The sequence below is a fragment of the Haematobia irritans genome, chromosome 3 (genome assembly GCF_050003625.1).
Source record: "Haematobia irritans isolate KBUSLIRL chromosome 3, ASM5000362v1, whole genome shotgun sequence".
NCBI lineage: Eukaryota > Metazoa > Arthropoda > Insecta > Diptera > Muscidae > Haematobia > Haematobia irritans.
Genome location: NC_134399.1, coordinates 54,257,749 through 54,271,470, shown reverse-complemented (window position 1 = coordinate 54,271,470; position 13,722 = coordinate 54,257,749).

The following is a 13,722-nucleotide window of genomic DNA, read 5'->3' as shown; positions in this document are numbered from 1 at the left end:
CATTTTGGTAGTACTCCTTCGGTTTTGCCTCAAAATAACAGGTTGGCTGAAAAGTCCCCGGTCTGACACATAGATGGCGTCGCTAGTATTAAATGCATATTATTTTTATATAGAACCAACCTTCAAATGATTCGTGTCAAAATTTGACGTCTGTAAGTCAATTAGTTTGTGAGATAGAGAGTCTTCTGTGAAGCAACTTTTGTTATTGTGAAAAAAATGGAAAAAAGGAATATCGTGTTTTGATGTTAAAGTCAAGGGTAATCGGTAGAAAAAGTCAATTGTATTATGAACTTGAGGATTAGGAAAGCCGATATAAGGCTTGTTACCACGCGAAAGACATTTGGACATAAATATTTTTTTGTTTATATATTCTATATTGTTAGTATTAGTATTATTATTATTATATATTTTTTTTTTGTATGTATTGTGTAAATTTGTGAGGTCCACACATAGATTGAAACTGCGGCGTGTGTACATTCTAATAATTGGACATAATATTGAAATATTTCTACATATGGCTTAGTACCATGCGTTTTCCACTTTGCTTTTCAACTTTCTACAAGAGAAGTAGGCATTGTTATTTGAGTGACAAATTAATTTTCAGTTGCTTCTATTGTTTTCATTTGATATCGAATTTTCAACAAGAAGTTGGAAAAAAAAAGACTCGGAAAGAATTTAATTTATATTAAATATAATAATTCTTCGGCCAAATTTAACTAATTCCAAGGAAATTTAATATAAAAATAATTTCAGGATTGATGCCTTGATCCTAGGCAGCTTGGTAAATTTGAGAATATCATAAAATTTTTATTAGAATTCACTGACGCTTTCTGTTACTAGTTTTGTCAGAACAGCAGATATTCCAATTTACCAAGACAAAGCTGTGGGATGCATATCCCACAGCAACACAATTTATAAATATAAAAAAAGGATTTGCTATTTTTATACCCTCCACCATAGGATGGGGGGTATATTAACTTTATCATTCCGTTTGTAACACATCGAAATATTGCTCTAAGACCCCATAAAGTATACATATTCTGGGTCGTGGTGAAATTCTGAGTCAATCTGTCCGTCCGTCCGTTCGTCTGTTGAAATCACGCTAACTTCCGAACGAAACAAGCTATCGACTTGAAACTTTGCACAAGTAGTTGTTATTGATGTAGGTCGGATGGTATTGCAAATGGGCCATATCGGTCCACTTTTACGTATAGCTCTTACAGCCCTTATATCATTGGAATCATTCTCTGCACACTCAATTTGGCGCTCCTCTTCTGCTACCCGGACTATATATATATATATATATATATATATATATATATATATATATATATATATATATATATATATATATATATATATATATATATATATATATATATATATATATATATATATATATACCCTACGGGAAATGGATCAACCACAGGACCGGTACAGGACTAGTCCCGGGTGTGCATGGACCAGTCATAGTTCTGGTCAAGACGTATGGAAGGGACCGGTCACTTTAACATGGGTTTGTCATTGACGGGGTAAATTTACACTTTAGGGCACGCCTTGAACTCGTTCCTAAGGACACGTCCTGGTGCATTTTAGTAGTAGCACTCCATAGACCGATCCTCATAAACCAGTCTCGGACAAACTCTTAGAAATCTGTTTCAGTTGGTTATCCGAATCGCGTCAGAAATTAAAAACTTTTGAAAAATGTTAAATAGGTTATTCCGGTAATTCTTCTTCACTAAATGTATAGATCCAATAAGATTTTTATAAGCGAGTATGGAAATCATTAAATTATCACTATTTAAAAACTGCGACAAACTGGATGACCGGTACCAGTCTTGTGATAGGTCCGTCAGTGGCAATTTGCACCAATTTCCCGTAGGGTATATATATATATATATATATATATATATATATATATATATATATATATATATATATATATATATATATATATATATATATATATATATATATATATATATATATATATATATATATATATATATATATATATATATATATATATATATAGTCCGGGTAGCAGAAGAGGATTACTGCGAGTATATCCTTTAAATTACACTCCCGTACCTCAGTAATATCCTTAAAGAACAATGAGCCCAGCATCTTGTTTCCTCTAAAAGATAACGCCGGACACTGGCATAGAAAGTGGTAAGTGTCTTCTTTAGCCTCCGGTCTCAAATCCTCTCTATTCGTCGCCATTACAAATCCTGAATTCCTATTACTCTTCTGTTTCCATATCAGCTTGGTCTGCTCGCAACCTCTGAGGAAGTCCATCATTCCTTCCACAGTTCATCATATTTAGCATTGACCCTGTGAGTATATAAACAAAGCGGGGGAAAGCGTCCGTGACGAAGTTATCCTGCCGCGTGCACCTTCCTTAGGCAGTACATCTGCCCCCTCGTTGCCTCTTATTCCATATGTCCACACTGTTAGAAAAATATGTTTTTCATATGTTCCGATATAAACAAAATGTGTTTCGGGCACGATTTTAAACCACAATATATTTAAGTGCGAACATGTAATTTTCCTAAACTAACACTAAATGTTTGGGACATCTATGTTAATATGTTAGAATATATTATGTTTGGGGCATGAATGTTTCATAAAAATCATATGTGTGAATACAAACATATATAAATTTACAAATTTCAACTAAACATACATATGTTGTGATATTTTATTCAAAGCGACAGAGAGAGTATAGAGAGAAATAGAGATGGAAACCGGGAGAGTTGACGAAAGATATCAATATAACACAGCAAAAGAGTCAAAAGAGAACAATTTCTGTGAAACCGCTTGTATGTTGTTTCGGAAAACTGTTTTATGATAAGGCCAAAAATTTGATATGTTTAAGTCTAAATATCATTTAATTTGAATAAAGAGAATATACATTCTGAACCAAGAGAATAGACATTTGAAAAACAAACAGCTTATGTTTTCGCCTTGAGAGCAGCATTTTATGTATGTGTGGACATGTGTTTTGTTTATCATTTTGGCATTATTTTTTTCTTGGTTCGTTAAAAGAAATCAGGGGTCTTCATAAAAATAACGAAAGGGCACTATACTCTTTTTAGAGTTGGGACGGTAAAATGAAATAAGGAGGAAATAGTGAAAAATTACACAGTAAAATGTAAAAAAACAAAGTTTAGTTTCTCTTTATTAAAAAGTAGTCCACGAGGAGTTGACGGACACCATCAAATATAACAGCGGGCATTAAGTTCGACTTTTACAGCTAAAACAATTTAAAAAGTTTATTTTCTTTAAAATGAATTATTAAAGAAAAATAAAAGGAATTTTAGAGCGATGGTGTTAAATGCTAGTAAAAAACTGTTCACTCCTAAATAAATTTATGTTTATATTATAAAATTATGTATAAATGTTTATACTCGACTCCACATTCTTCTTTTGTTAGTTTTTGAATTCCTTCCAAATTTTAAAGTTTTGTACAAAAACAGTTTTTTATTACAAGATTGTTATTTTTGCAATAAAAAATAATATTTTATCCAAAAATCATTCAATTTCGTTTATATCAAGCACTGTTACTGACTATAAATCTTTAATAACACACATTTCGATGTTTCATTTAAAAAAATTAATATAGTATAAATATAAATGTGTAAATTAAAAAAAATGTTCGGTCGGAGCAGGGATTGAACCCACGACCCTTTGTATGCAAGGCAGACATGCTAACCACTGCTCCACGTGGCAAACAAATGTATGTTTCTGTTAAATAATGTTATGTTTGCATGGGCTCGTGGGCGCTGCAAACTATGCTATATAAATGTAACTTAAAACGATAATTATCTACTGGTGACTATAACAGCTACGTAGCCCAGTGGATAGTGTGTTGGCTTACAAACTGTATGGTCCTCGGTTCGATTCTCCGTGCAGGCGAAAGGTAAAATTTAAAAAATTTATAAAAGTGAATAACTTCTTCAACATTATTTGTATTACAGAGAAAGGTGCCAATAACTAAAAAATTTCGTGGAAGTGAAAATTACGAGTATGTTAGGGAATGAGCACAATCGTGTTTGGGAAAAATTCTTCCAAGCATATAATATTTTTGGCTCAAAATGCTTCCAAACATATAATATGTTCACATAAAACAAACATATTAATGTTTCGGCAGTATGCAATAATATATGTGCTTCCTGCAAAATATGTTTGGAACATATGTTAAAGAAGCGATTTTTTTTGAGGGTGCAAGTACCCAGCACAGAGTTATATTATGCTGTTTAGCGAGAACCCTTAGTTCTCTACGACAGCGGCTAACTACCTTCGACGTTATGTTCGTATTATCCAAGGCCTTCATTGCTGCCTGACAGTCGATGAAGAAGCAGATATCGCTTCTGAATATCGGCCACATCAACAGGAGGTCCGTAGCTTTTGACAATAGCAAGTACTTCCGCCTGAAATATACTGCATGCGTTTTCCATTCCATATGACTCCTTGATTCCTAGCTCATCACAGTAGATACCACTGCCCGTACCTTCAGCCATCTTCGATCCGTCCGTACAAATGTTCAGATTTCCAAAAAGTATGCGTTTTTCATCCCAGTCATCTATACTTGGGAAAATCAATCTTAGCTTGGCCTCATATACATGCTGGGCCGCCATATAGTCCGTCCTTAAGCGCTACCCAACTGAAGCTACAAGTTCCGTGTGCCTGCAGGTCGTGTTTCCGAGTAAGTCCAGCTCTTCAGTCTCATGAATATCACCTCGGCTGTCTTCCTGATGTGTAGATCAAACGGGCAAATTCCCATTAAAACCTCTAGAGCGAATTCTGAATTTCTGTATATGGTTACGATGTCTAGTAATGATCCACCAGACGTGGCAGCCATAGGTGGCTATGGATCTTATAACCGCTGTGAAAAGCCAGTGGAATAAGGACGGTTCCCCGACCAGCCTTTGGCACGAGTAGAGTGCCGCATAGGCCTTCTGACACCTTCACAGCAATTTCGTCCGCATATGCCACTACCTTTATCCCTTTGGCGTGAAGAAAAGTAAGAATCTCATCTACTATAAGTAACCATAGTAACGGTGATATCACACCCCCTTGGGGTAGTCCTCTTGTCGTAGTCGCATTCCTTGTAGAGTTTACCAGAACCAATTCCATATTTCTATGAAGCAGCATCCCCTCAATCCAGTCGATAATAAAATCACTCATACTATTCCTCTCTAGTGCATGTAATATCTTCTCAATTCTTGTATTGTTGAAGGCTCCTTCAATATCAAGAAAAGCAGTCGGTGTGTGCTCCTTGTGTGTCATAGATCTCTCGATATGATGCACTTCAGAGTATAGCGCCGAGTCCACAGATCTGCCCTTGGTGCGCTTATTCGTACTCATAAATTATGATGACTTCACGTGAAAAATTTACATAACAAAAGCAATTGTGAAACAGAACAAAACTATAAAATTTATTAACAACACGTAAATAAATAGTACTAATATGAAATTGTTCGTTTCAGCAATGAAAATTTACGTACAATCTACGAAGCTTTATCTACCAGTAGACCCTAAAATTCCAGGCCATTCCAGACTATCTGGCAAGCCCAAATTCAGTGCTGTTGAGTTTATAAATATATAAACGTTGCTTATCAATTGCACTCCCATGATGGAGTGCAATGGTGGTAAATTTTATGAATTCCTATCCGTAATTGAACCTTCCAGCTGAATGAGGCTTTCCCACATTATTCATGCTTGCATCCAAGTATGGTGTGACGATGCTTTTTTATTTATTTAAAATAAATCTAACATTTGCATTTAATCGTTTAAGCCAATTGCAACGGCAGAGGCTAGAGGAAGATCACCTAATCGATTTTGTGTCCATTGCCATTTCGGTGCCAAAATAGAATCGTTTTTCCATTTTATCTATTCCGATTAAATCAATGGCAGCTAAAATTTATTCTAAACAAAGGAATTAAAATCCACATCAGAACAATGCAAACAATACAGAAGATAGATGTCATTGCTTCCGCCAGGGATTTGTTTCAAATGCACCATTGAAATTTCAGATGTTAAAGCAATCAGATATTGAATCAAAGCTAAATGAAATATTTCATTAAGGCAAAAAGAAAACTAAAGATGCTTGGAATTGAAGGCAACTCGGAAATACCAAAGTCCAACAACTACACCCTAAAAAAAAATGCTTCTGTAACATATACCCCAAACACATTTTGCTTCAAGCATAAATATTTTCAGGATTGGTGCAAACAAAATATTGTTTGTATTGTTCAAACATATTATGATTCACCTTAGGGCATACACTGGTAGTAAAAAATTTTAATTAAATTTTCTTTGTGTGGATATATTATATTTAAGGTGCCAATTGTTTACTTACATTATTTTACTTGCAGCATACTCTCTAGGTCTCTCTTTCTAAACACATATATTATTTACAAACACATATTATATTTACAAACATTTTATGTCCCAAACATGTTAAGCTAGTTTATGAACATTATATGCTTGCACTTAAAAATATTGTGTTAAAAAATTTGAGTTCCAAACATATAATTTTTGCACCCAAACATATGAAAAAAAGTCTTTTTCGTCCGCGTACGACTATGCGATACACTAACTAGAGGCATGTATATGACACGCAGTTGTCATAGTTCCCCAGGGATATCGTGATTGACTGCGTCACGATGATGAATCAATCGTTCAAAATTTGGGATACGTCAATTGGGGATACAAAAATCGAAAATCAACTTTGTTTAATAATCGAGCTTGATTTTTCAAGCTCGTGGTCTTTTATGAACATATTATTTATTTTTCCCAATATTTCGCGATTGCCATATTGAATCGCTTCTTCAGGGCGTCTACAATAAATTTTTAGAAATTACATTTCATAAATATCACAGTATTAAAAAATTATAAAATTTTAAATAAGTCTACAAATTATTTTCTTCAATAATCCAATAATTGTCAATAAGTCTTATAAATTAAGTTTATTTTATAAATATCGGACGGATATATTTACATTACAGGCAAACAGAAAATTAAACAGTAATACCACAAATAACTTACATGCATAATATAGACAACACAAAATATGTAAAGCTACTGTAGATGCACTACACTCGTCGGCTGTATGTGTTGCACTGAGTTGTTTCTACTATTGCACGATGATCACTACCATGTATTTGTTGTTTCCTTTTCCGAAGCCAATGCCTGTAACATTGAGCGATGTTTTCTGTGTCAACTTTGAAATTCATTCGTTTGCTTGCAGGTACATTGTTTATATGAAGCGTTTCTAATGTAAACCTTTTGTTGTAATTGTTTTCTCTTTCTAATATTCTTACATCTTCAAAGTTTGGGTTGTGGCTGCTCTTTGCACAGTGATCCGTTAGTGCTGTTTTTGTGACATTTGAACTGGTGCTCAATTTTATATCTGATTTATGTCCTGAAATCCTTGTTTTTAGTTGGTTTTTGGATGCTCCGATAAATTTTTTTTCGCTTTTTTTGTTCATTATTATTTCCTCCACAAGGTATTTCATATATAGTGTTTTTCCATCGTGGGAATTCTGCTTTTTATATTAGAAAATAATTTTTTTAACTGCATTATTTGACTTATGTGCTAACATGCATTGACTTTTGTTAAATATTTCAGAATTTGTAACCCTTTCGGACAATTCATAACATATATCAGTGATTTGTAGACTTTTTCCTCGTTTTTTTCTGCTATGTGTTTTTTGGAAAATTATTGTTGTCCAAAATATCTCTAACGATGGATTTATTTCTCGAGTGGTATTCCCTGTCACTTATGTTTTTTTTTAATCTTTTGCAATTAAACTTTACTTTATTTTTAGACTTTTTTATTTGTTTTGATTTTTGATCAGATGGACCCAGCAAAAAAACATTGTCATAAAAGTAGTGAAAATGTTTTTTTTTAATAATGAAAAATTGGCGGGAAGGCAATGAATTTATCTGCTTGTCATTTGCGTCACTTTGATCCGAATGCAGAACACTGTAAATTAAGTGATTGAATCAATTAAAAATGTGATTGATTTTTGGCATAAAATTCAATCACAGTTTTAATTGAATCAATTAAAATTTTAATTAATTTCGCGACAAAGATCAATCAACTATTTGATTGATTCAATTCAAAAAATGTATATATTGCGCCCCCTATATCTTATTTAGTTTTATTTGAAAAAAAGAAAATTTGCGTTTCTTATAAAAAATCTTCAATATTTTATTTTTCTGAATTATGCTATAGACTAAAAAAATTGGTTTTTGTTATTTGTGTGTTTTGTTCTAACATAACTTAGACATACAATTATGATCAATAACAACTAAAGGGTTAAAAAAATAAACTATATAAATCATTATCTTCCTTATCATATTAACGATATCAGAATGTTCCTTCTAATATTTAGATGCTCCTAGATTTCCAATAAATTAGCATAATTAGATTTTAGATTTCCAATAAATTAGCTAAATTAGTTTTTCTGAATGTAAACAGAATAATTCGAATTTAATTCGTTTTGTTTTGTTATTGTTGGTTTTTGTTCTTTAATCATTGTTGTTGTTGTTGTTTTTTTTTATTTCAGCTTAAAACCATACATTGACCAAACTACAAGTGTAGCTTAACCAACAGAGGAAAAGAATGTTTGTCAAATTTATTTGGGCAAAGCCCTACAGACTGCAAGATGGTTGGATGGACGCACGTTTCGGAATTACCACATTCCTCATCAGCATCCTCTACTTGCAGCAAAACTATCAACCAATTATCGGAATAAATTCAGGCAGTTCATTAAACCCAACAATAAACCACACTTGAACCCTCCGAAAAAAGGCTTTAAATTGATAGCCGGCTTATGCCGAAATAAATTCGTACAAACATCTCTCTTTTCCTTTGCCACCATCAAATCATCGATTTGAATTTTGTTCAATTAAAAGTTAATTTTGTTAAACTTTATCTGCATAGAATATCAAGTTCCAGGTTGCATATTTATAATCTTCTTTTGCAGTTGTTGTCGTTTAGCATAAAAAGGTGTGCTAAGGAGCTCGGTAATTTAATATTAGTAACCATTCCTTTCCACAATTTCCACACATTGAAATCGTCTATTAAAATTTGAACCAATCAAAGACAAAAATAATGGCAAAACAATGTAATATTTGGTATTATATTGATGATACTTTGCAAATTCTGGAAATCAAAAAAATATAAATGGAAAATACATATTTTTATAATTATATTTTCATATTTTTAAATCCAAAAGAAAGAACTTTTTTTTTACCATTACATAATTCAGCTCATTAGTTTATATATCAGATATACCGCTCTCTACTTGGGTTCAAACTGAAAAAGGCAGGTAAAACAAAAATGCAATTTAATGCCAACGCTACTACGCAACTTTAAGGTGAATCTTCCAACAAACCCATGCCGCTCTTGGTTTTAAGAAAACTAGGAGTGAAAAATTTATAATTTTAAAAGATCAATACGATACCCACCTTTTGATTGCAAACATGTTCTTATATTCTTATATATTTGATAAAATGATGGAGTTCGTGGGATTGATTGGTCATTTTCACGAAATAAAATTGGTCACCAAAAGGTTTATATTAAACGGACTAACCGTTTAATGTAAACAGGCTTCAATGGAAAACACACGTTCTGTCATATATTTTTCCAACCCTTTACAACGTGGTCATTTGTTGTTGCACACTTTATTTATTTCAACCATTAGCTATGATTTGTTGTTGCGTTCAAAATATTTATGCACACATTTTGAATGCAGCAGACAGAATGTCGCCAATCATGTTTTCCAATTTACGCGAAAAACAAAAACCCAACCGTTCGTTACGAGTTACTTCCACAGACTGATCTCCATCATACATTATTGAATAAATACCCATTCTCTTGTTCTCTTTTCTCTCTTTCCATCGCTCAAAATTATTCAATTTCAATCACAAAGGTGATTGGATCAATCACATGTGTAATTGGAAATGGAAAAATTTTCAATCACGTTTGTAATTGAAAATTATTTCTGAATTGATTAACAAATTGATTGAATCAATTAATATTTTAATTGGAAACGTAACAAATATCAATAATTTTTTAAATTGGTTTTTATTCGGATTTGATTAAATAATTAATTGAATCAATTAACATATTAGTTGAATCCGTTTCCAAATTCAATTAAGTGATTAATTGAAAAAATTTCAGTGAAAATATTTAAGTTTTTAATTATTTGTGATGGGCTACTTTCACAAATAATTAAATAAATAATTTCACAAATAATTAAAAACTTAAATATTACATTGGCCATTCAGTGATCATTTTGTTTGTATATAAACCGATCAAGAGCTACACGCTCACAAAAAATCGCTTCTGTAACATATACTCCCAAACATATTTTGCTTCAAGCATATACATTTTTGGGTATTGCCCAAACATTTATATGTTTGATCTCTTCCAATATATAATATGTTTGAAAGCATATTGGTTTAAACCATATAATATGTTTGGGTAGTCTAAGTTCCAAACATTTTGTATTTTTTCATCCAAATTCAATAATGTTGTCTTCCAAAAAACTATATGTTCTTATCTGAACATATAATATGTTTGGAAACATTTTGAACCCAAAAATATTATATGCTTAGAAGAATTTTCTCCAAAAGAAGATTATGCTCAAATTTTTTTCTGCCTAATTGTATATTCCCTCACATTTTTCTCACTTCCACGAGTTTTTAGCACCTTTGTCTGTAATACAAACATTTTAGAAGAAATTATTATATTTTATATTTTTTTTTTAATTTTACCTTTTGCCGGACGGGGATTCGAACAGCGGACCACACAGTTTGTAAGCCAGCACACTAACCACTGGCCTACGTAGCTGTTATGGTCATCAAGAGATAATTATCGTTATAAGTTATATTTATATAGCATAGCTTGCGGCGCCCACGAGCCGATGCAAACATAACATTGTTTAACAACATAACATTATTCCGTCCGCCTTGCGTGACAGGGGACCTGGGTTCGATCCCTGCTTCGACCAACACCATTTTTTTTTATATATTTTTTAACATATATTCCAGATACGTTCGAAAGTTCCCGAAAAGGTGTTCAGCATTACATACTATTATATTAAATTATATTAAATTTTTACTACGAAATTGTAAAGTGTGTTTTATAAAAGACTTAAAGTCAGAAAGTCAGCTTGATATAAACGAAATGGACTGAGTTCAAATCAAATATTATTTTTTGTATTGCAACAATAAAAATTGTGTAACAAATAAAGGTTTTTGTATACAAGTTTACAATTTTCGAAGAAATTCAAAAACTCTTACAAAAGAAGAACGTGAAGTCGAGTATATATAAATATTTTTCCATCGAATCCTAAGTTTAACGATAACCATTCAAAAGCACATATTAAATTCTAAACAGTAATTTTAAAACGGCACATAAATTTATTTTGGTGTGAACAATTGTTTGCTAGCATGTAACACCATTAATTTAGAAATACAAATATATATATATATAAATAACGAATAATTTTGTACTTAATTTAATTCTTAAGGCCGGTATAAATTGGCATTATCACGTTAAAATGGCCATGTTTACCATTTTACTTTTTTTAATAATTTCTTTTAAAGAAAATAAACTTATTCAATTGTTGCTTTGGATCTTTCTCCACCATGTTATAATACAATTTACCGGAAAAAGTTGTAATGTTATTCTGGTTTTGCCGCTAAAATGAGAAATAATTTTAGCGGCAAAACTCGAACTCAATGCCCACTTTTATTTTCGAAAAAATCCGTCAACTCCTCTTGGACTACTCATTAATAAAGAGGAACTAATCTTTGTTTTTATATATCTTCAAAGGTCGATACTTTCAATGAAGTCGTGTTGTGGTTATAATTAAGTGATTTGACTTAAAAATGGGTATCATAACATGAAAGAACAAATTTTGGACTAAGGTCAACTTGACTTTAATAATTCAGAAAAATTCTTTAAAATTAATGAAACTCTCTTTAAATTTGTTGCATTTTTGCATCTTGACTACAAGGCAAAAATCATTAAAAAAAATAGGATATTTTTTTCAATACTTTATTTAAAAGACATTTTTTACTTGAAACATAACATAATTTTTACTGGAAGTCTTGTTTTTAACGGACATTTTATAGCATATGAAAAAAAGCTGAAAAAGCGAAAAATTGAAATGTGCTTCGTAGAGTCAAGTACACAAAACCCCATTGTGTCTTAAAAGCATCCATACTTGTATTCTCCGCTTCTTTGGTTCGGAATCAATATCAAAATTGTTACAGTGGAGACACAATCTTTGGAACCGGACATGCTTTTTGTTCAGTGTATAGTGCCCTTTCGTTAGTTTTTATGAAGATCCCTTTAATTACCTTTGTTTGAATATTTTTACTTACTCGTCCTACGTTCCGATTTGTTTTGACGAAACAAAAAAATTGTGCCCGTAATGCGAAAATGATAAACAAAACTCATGCTCTTTTTTCAAATATATTTTATCTTGGTTCCGAATGAATTTTCTCTCCGAATACTCATTTTAATATTTTACTTAAGCATATAAAATTTTTGGCGAAGTCTTATATCACAACATATATATGTTTACTCATAATATGTAAATTTATACTTGTTTATATTCACACGTAGTATTTTTCCTATATTTAATGAAATTTTCTTTGTGTATATATATTTGTAATGCGCCAATTGGTTACTTTCATTATTTTACTTCCAGCATACAATTTGTCTCTCTTTGTAAACACATATATGTTTATGGGCTATTTCTAAATTAATATATGTTTGCATCCAAGCATATTATATTTACAAACATTTTATGTCCCAAACATAACATGTTCTAACATATTAACATATATGTCCCAAACATATAATGCTAGTTTATGAACATTATATGTTTGCACTCAAAAATATTGTGTTTAAAAATTTGAGTTCCAAACATATAATGTTTATACCCAAACATATGAAAAACAGTCTTTTTCGTCCGTGGCGAACTCGACTATGACCATTTTTACTATTCCTACACGGACGAAAAAGACTGTTTTTCATATGTTTGGGTGTAAAAATTATATGTTTGGAACTCAAATTTGTAAACACAATATTTTTAAGTGCAAACATATAATGTTCATAAACTAGCATAACATGTTTGGGACATATATGTTAATATGTTAGAACATATTATGTTTGGGACATAAAATGTTTGTAAATATAATATGCTTGGATGCAAACATATATTAATTTAGAAATAGACTATAAACATATATGTGTTTAGAAAGAGAGACATAAAATGTGTGCTGGAAGTAAAATCATGAAAGTAACAAATTGGCGCTATAAAAATATATATACACAAAGAAAATTCAATCAAAGATTGTAAAAGTACTTTGTGTGAATATAAACAAGTATAAATTTCCAAATTTGGAGTAAACATATATATGTTGTGATATAAGACCGCCAAAAATTGTATATGCTTAAGTAAAAAGATTAAAATGAGTATTCGGAGAGAAAATTCATTCGGAAACAAGAGAAAAGACATTTGAAAAAAAGAGCATGAGATTTGTTTATCATTTTCGCATTACGGGCACTTTATTTTGTTTCGTCAAAACAAGTCGGAACGTAGGACGAGTAAGTCAAAATATATAAACAAAGGTAATTAAAGGGATCTTCATAAAAACTAACGAAAGGGCACTATACACTGAAAAATA